Source organism: Hyperolius riggenbachi, chromosome 6 (genome assembly GCF_040937935.1).
Source record: "Hyperolius riggenbachi isolate aHypRig1 chromosome 6, aHypRig1.pri, whole genome shotgun sequence".
In the NCBI taxonomy this organism is placed as follows: domain Eukaryota; kingdom Metazoa; phylum Chordata; class Amphibia; order Anura; family Hyperoliidae; genus Hyperolius; species Hyperolius riggenbachi.
Genome location: NC_090651.1, coordinates 95,939,058 through 95,946,679, shown reverse-complemented (window position 1 = coordinate 95,946,679; position 7,622 = coordinate 95,939,058).

Sequence of the window (7,622 nt, the reverse complement as noted above, 5' to 3'; positions counted from 1 at the left end):
GCTTAAAATTACCGAATATCGGTATAGCAAAATGTCATCTGAAATTTACGCCGTTTCCAATGTAATCTGCTTACCGCACTATGATTTCCCCATTCCATGTTACGATGTGGAAATTGGAAATACAGAAATTTTTTATTCCGCAGAATCTGAATGCGCATCCCTATTGTCCCCAGGGCCGGATTTCTGGCTAGGCCACATAGGCCATGGCCTAGGGCGGCTGAAATTTACCCCTGTTTGGGGCGGCTGAGGGCAATAAGGCAGCCAGCAGGGAAGACAGTGACAAATGACTGGCCGGCGCCGCGTGTATCTCTTTTAATCATGCGTCCCGACTCCCGCACGGCCGCCAGCTGCAGACAGCTTGTTGTAGTCCCTCCCCCCAGCGATCTCTGCTCGGCTTTGACTTTACCCACCACACACAGTCAGTGGCAAGCAAGACCCGTTCCGTCCGCGGCCAGCCGCCCGCCCTGCATATGAGATTGCATTGGCTAGCAGGGGGCGACAGGCTGGACGGATGGGCAGGGCGGGTCTCTCAGTCACCTGGATGATGGATCATTTATGATTCATCTGATCTCCCCCAAATACCGGCACGATCGGCACCGCAACAAGTCCGCAATAATACATGAGCTTGCTTGGCTCAATTGGCTGGATTGTTTACAACGTAGCCAGCGCTCGTAGACTGACAGGGTCAGGTGATTGGGCGTCCAATAGCGCTGCTCGGGGGGAGTGGCTTGGCCAGTGCTGAAAACTGATTGGCTGCCGCTGGGTATGTGATTTGTGGCGGCAGTGTGTGGGCGATTTAAGATGTTTCCCGGCGGCGAGACACTTTGAACTGGCGGCGATCATGGTGGGGTAAGCGGCGAGAAGCTGCAGCCACAGCCAGGCAACTTACTCACATGTTGATCACATCAAGTTGCCTGGCTGCAATTCAGCTGTCCGACTCCGCCCCTGGCTGTGCTGTGTCTGTGTGAGTGACTGTGTGTCTGTCTGTGTCAGTGATGAATGAATGTGTAAACAACACGTGGTTCTGTATTAGAAAGAAACATCCCCACCAGGGCGCATGAGCACGGCACGGAGATGGATCACAGAGAGAAATGAAAGTGCCTGCCTGGTGATGGAATGTTGAGGGGCTTGTTGCAGAAGGAGAGGAATCCGGACAGAGGAAATTTGATGCATAAGGTATGCAAAATGCATTATGTGCTGCAATGCTTAAGGGGATTATGTTTGCACACTGCACTGTTTACAATCTGATCCCTGCCTCTATGATGTCACTATGTCAGTAGCTGCAGGTGCTCAGGGGAATTTACAATCTAATCCCTGCCTTTATGTTGGTAACTGTCTGTACTCAAATGAGTTTACAATCTAATTTCTAATGTGGATAACTGTCTGTACTCAGTGGAGCTTACAATCTAATCCCTAGCCTTTATGTTGGTGAATGTCTGTACTTGGGGAAGTTTACAGTCTAATCCTTGCCGCTATGATGTCACTAACTACACAGAGGAGTTCACAATCTAATTCCTGCCCACGATGTCAGTAGCTGTACTCAGGGGAGTTTACAATCTAATCCTTGCCGCCATGATATCACTAACTGTACTCAGGGGAGTTTACAATCTAATTCCTGCGCGCCATGTTAGTAGCTGTACTCAGGAGAGTTTACAGTCTAATCCCTGCCGTCATGATGTCACTAACTGTACTCAGGGAAGTTTACAATCTAATTCCTGTCCGCCATGTTAGTAGCTGTACTCATGGGAGTTTACAATCTAATTCCTGTCCGCCATGTCAATACCTGTAGTCGGAATTTTACAATCTAATCCCCGCCGCTATGATGTCGCTGTGATGTCACTAACTACTCAGAGGAGTTTACAATCTAATCCCTGCTGCAATGTCAGTAGCTGTACTCAGAGAAGTTTACAATGTAATCACTTCTGCCATGTTGTCACTAACTGTACTCAGAGGAATTTACAATCTAATCCCTGCCACTATGATGTCACTAACTCTACTCAGAGGAGCTTACAATCTATTCCCTGCTGCCATGTCAGCAGCTGTACTTAGGGAAGTTTGCAATCGAATCCCTGCCGCCAAGTCAGTAGCTGTCCTCACAAGAGCACTATATGCCGGTTAGAAGACAGTGGAGCAAAGACAAAACAACTATGCGCAGAGAGAAGACAGAGAGCTATGGACCATGAGACAGCTAAAGAGTACACGCAGCAAGCAGACCCAGGAAAATGAGAGAAGTAGATTGGGCAGAAGAAATGGCATCAAATTGGCAAGTATTAACACACCCCACCCCCCTTTCCTTTTCCACCAATTAATTCTGGAGGGGTCATTGTTGCCCTGGAGGGGTCATTATGTATTTATACATATATTGCCCTGGAGGGGTCATTATTATGTATTTATATAGCACTGGCATCTTCTGCAGCACATTACAGAGTACATAGTCATGTCACTGACTGTCCTCAGAGGAGCTCACACTCTAATCCTACCATAGTCCTACCATATTATTATTATGTATTTATATAGCACTGACAATTTCTGCAGCACATTACAAACATGTCACTGACTGCCCTCAGCAGAGCTCACTTTCTGTGACATAATATTGTGTGTGGTGGGGGGCGGCTTGTTGACTGCTGGCCTAGGGCGGTAAAAAGTACAAATCCGGCCCTGATTGTCCCGCTTTGTATTGTGTATGGTGCACAGGAAGTAATGTGTATGTGTGTTTGCATTCACTTTGTGAATGACCACAGGCATCTCGCTGATGCCAGTGATCATTTGTTACAAGTACTTTGGGAACACATGTTCCCATTCACCAATCAGTACTGTGCCGCAGAGAGTCGCATGCACGCAGCTCGTAAATACAAAGATACATCAACACTCCTGGTTGTGAAGAGAAGTCTAGAGGAGCGTAGATACACAATGCAGCGGCGGGGAAGAGGTTAAAACTACATGGCACCACAGCGCACGTTGAAAAAAAGCAAGGCCAGATGGCAAAAGGTTAACAGTCATGGGTTTTTACAAGATATCATCCACAAATAACTGAAAATGCTGCTTGGACTGCCAACTCAGTTTCGTTTCTTATTGGTATTTAAACATTTTGACATTCTCTTGGCCGACAACTTCTGCATGCCCAACTGTTTAGGAATTATAAACTCATTACATTCTCTGGATACCTCTAAAGTCTTGGCAATTGTTTTATCTTAGATTCACTGATCTGCCAAAATCAGGACATGAACATGATCAACTATTTCAGGAGTTGACACTGTTGAAGGCCTCCCAGATTTTGCTGCATCTTTGTTCTCAAAATAACTGTCCTGAAAGTTGCCACAACATTTCTTCACAGCTGACTGAAAATCACTTGCACATATTTAACTATGTTTAGCCTGTGTACATTTCTGTTTCTAGCCCTGAAAATTTTGGTTTCTGTGCATAGCGGTGTATGTCAATTGTCTTTTTATCATCACAATTAAAGACCACTGATCTTAAAGTGTACCAGAGATAAATAATGCTTACCGTTTTATACATACCTGGGGCTTCCTCCAGCCCCATACGCACGGATCGCTCCCACGTCGCCGTCCTCCGCTGCCTGCAGCTCCGGTACCGGGTTCCGCCAGTCTGCACAAGAGGAATTGCGCTCTTTACATGTCTCTCGAGCAGCTGGAGGAAGCCCCAGGTATGTACAGTATAAAACGGTAAGTGTTATTCCTTTAAAGCCTGAGACTATGCTAACCTTATGTGGAAAGAAATGACACCCCAATCTTTCTAGTAGTGATTTTTTTTTTTTTTTTTGCTTTATTTTCAGTTGCTCCACGTGCAGATTAAAACCCAAACCCACACTTTAAGTGAAACTTAAAGGGAACTTGAAGCGAGAGGTATACAGTGGGATGCGAAAGTTTGGGCAACCTTGTTAATCGTCATGATTTTCCTGTATATGCTCAACTGAGATTTCACTCTACCGTGCCTGATGATGCTGGCTTAGTCCTTAGAAACGTATAGTCATTTTTATGAGAGTTGTATTTTGTCCCAATAAAGATTTTTCATTTTGCATTACACAGTTTTTCTGGAGGCGGTAAGTTCCCCATTGCCTCCTCTTTTTAAACAGTTTTTAAATATTTAATTTCACTTTGGTGCCACTGAACAATTGCTTACTGTCAGAATTTGGCCTTAAATGGGAGTTTTAAGCTGCCTATGGAGAAACTGTGTGCGAAGCCAATAATTGTTATTGGTGGGTGCAGGGCATCTTTCCTTCATGGTCCTTACTCCATGCCCTGTGCTTGGAGCATTAGAGACATGGCTGTAATTGGTTCCTGGCAGCTCTGGGAGAGGGTGTGTTATGTGCGTCTCTGTCTCTACTGCTTATTATACGCAAAGAAGAGACCATCACTGGATTTCTGAAGCTGAGATCACTGTATGTTTTTCGTTTACAGCCCAGAGTGCTCCCACTGCAGTTCCACTTTAAGTGCTTTCTGCTGCTCTTTCTATTCCCTTGACCATGGACTGCTTTGGAAGTCTTCAGTTGCTTGAATAATTGGACTTGAATGCTGCAGAGTGGAAGTGTGGTGGGAGCACACTCAATGGCAGTTGTAACCTTGGAGATACAGCAATGGCATCTTCTTCAATATGACAATCATATCCATGCTAATAAAAAAATTAGTGTTTTTTAAGAACCTGCCAATACATCAGTAAGTTTTAATAAAGTAAATAATTGGGGCAAGGGTTTCACTCCAAGTATTTTCCTGTAACTAGTTAAGTTGCCTGTTTTTTAATTATTCTAGGATGTCTGTGTAGGATAGTCCATTTTACTTAGGAGGATGTGCTTGAAATGTTTATACTCTGGAGCATTCAACTCCCAGTATAGCACTGCCACTGCAGGGCACACATATCCTCCCCTGCTCAGACAGCTGGCAACATGCTGCTTTCCCAGCCAGCTCCTGTGTGAATATGCCTGCTGCTTGTAACACCTTCCTCCAAAGAGACACTGGGCTGTTGCTTGGTAACATCCCTCTTCCTGATCTTTATCACTGGGCATTCAGGCAGTTTACTCAACAGACAGCTAGGGATGCAGCAGCTTCTTCTGTCTTTGCCGGTATTTGGCTGAGTGGGAGGTAAGGTACTTGCAGTGTTGGACAGAGCCAGATGGGGAACACTTCCAGACCAAGGATGTGTATCCAGCACTCAACCACATTCAGAATAAATATGCACAGTGGCGTAACTAAGGAGCTTGGGGCCCGGGTGCGAGTTTTACATGAGGCTCTAAGTACTCTATTGATATGGAGCCCCAAATGTTTCAAGGACAGCTGCAGTGTCTGAGAGGTGTATTTAGAGTAAGGAAAAAGTTTAAGTATTACTACTATGCAAAGAAAATATAGAGTTGTTCATTACCTTCATAGCACCGATGAAACGCTAACAAGATGGATAAAGAAGGGTCCCTAGTGGGCACCTCTGGTCCAGGGGCCCCAGGTGTAGTCGCAACCATTCCCTATTGCTATGCCACCGAATACGCAGTGGGGAGTCAAACCAAGACCCCAAATAGCAAAGTCCAAATTGTAGCAGAAACACTGGGGACTCTGGATTCAAGCAGCATACACTTGCTTTACTTGTGTTATAGTTGCATTATATCCATGCATGGATATACAATGTAGTGAATACCGCTTCACCTCATGCAGTCCCTGGGCAGTGCTTGACCAGGTTAGCAGGACATAAACAACAAGCAAAGAGAGGAAGGAGGAGGTCCACACTTGTCCACCAATGCTGCTTTATTGCTGGACGCATCCAGAAATCCACATCAATCACACAGCTGACATGTTTTGGAAGTACTAGTCCTTAATCAGAGCTCTGATTAAGGGCTAGTATGTCTGAAACATGTCATCTGTGTGATCAATGTGGATTTCTGGATACGTCCAGCAATAAAGCAGCCTTGGTGGACAAGTGTGGGCCTCCTCCTCCTTCTGTTTGCTTCATGCATTGATATAATGCAAATACAATGCACATAAAGCAAGTGTATGATGTTTGAATCCAGGTGGAGAGAGACTCAAGTCTTTCTCCTACAGTCCAGACAGGTAACTACTAAACTGGGTACAAGAGTTGGAACTGAGGCACCAAAAAGGATAAAAGCGTTTAAAACGGGGATGTTATGGTGGGCATACCTCCCTCGTAGATCAACAGACATAAGACATGTGACAGAGGCGCTTGGCTTTGACACAGACTCCTAGTAGTTTTCTCCATTATTTGCCTGATGAAGTGGGATTGTAGCCTGCGAAATGCTTTGCATTGTGGAGCATCCAATAAATGTTATTTTTGAATTAAAATAATGATCTTATGTCTGTTGATCTACGAGGGAGGTAAGTCCACCATAACTTCCCCCTTTTAAACATTTTTCAAACGCTTTTATCTTTTTTGGCATCTCTGTTCAAACTCTTGTACCTAGTCTAGTCCACCCTTGGTGGAGGGTCGCATCCCCATTTTTCTTCTATCTACAGACAGCGACTTCTTAAACCTGAATGGGGTCAGGTTCTAATTCTCCCCACTTGCTTTGATAGTGGTTGCCTGTGGGGTAACCCATGTTTGTGAGTATATTTCCTATTGTTCTTACAATATTCCACGTGATCTACATAAATACTACACTATATTGGGCTCTCAGTCTCCTTTTTTGTTTTTAAGTAACTACCAAACTGGTGTGCTTCGGGTTACAAACATTTAGTGCACATCCCTCTACTCAGAATGGACCAACTCGCATGCTTCTACATCAGTTAGAAAGCAGGGAACTTGGCTATATGTAGATATTTTGAATTAAATTTCTGCCCTCAATTTTTAAATTTTACTTGTGTATTACCATGTTTGCAAATATACTCCTACATTGATTTTACTTAGCAGAGCCAACCCTCTGCATTAGGCTGGTCAGCAAAAAGACGGTTGTAAGGAGGGGTTACTGTGCAAATCACGCGGCTATAATTATCCATTGTTCACACGCAAATTAACACTCCATCCTTTTCTATTTTATTTTTGAGCAATACACATGATTGAAAATCAGCAACTCAGCAGTATATTTTTATCCTTCCTGGGAATGGTGTGATCCTGATGCCGAGCACAAATGTTCACCACCACCTAGTTTACACTGTCAAGTAAATTAGACCACATTTTTTTATGGGATGATGATGATGATGATGAACCAAACACATTAAAGTGTATTTCTAGCGTAATGAAACTCTGGTGCCATGCATTGTTGAAAGCAGCTAGTTGTCCTTGTACAAAAATATACAAAAGAACTAGCCCAGATACGTACTGTACACTAATCAGCCTCAGCATCAAAACCACTGATGACGTAAACTTGATTATCTCGTGTAAATTACGCCTGTCATTGAAAGATGGATGGGGAAGGGGAGGGGGGGGGGGCATTGTATCAAGTAGAAAGCAAACAGACCTTAAAGTTTACCTGAGATGGTACACTGGACATTATTTATATTTACCTGGGGCTTCCTCCAGCCCCAAGAGCACCATGGCCCCCCTCATCGTCCTCTCTGCCCCTTCTATTCTGGCACTATGACTCCCAGTAATCCAGTCAATCGCCGCCAGTTGTGGGCTTCTGCGCACACGCAGCTTGACCTCACTCCCGTCCCCGGGAATGTTCTGTG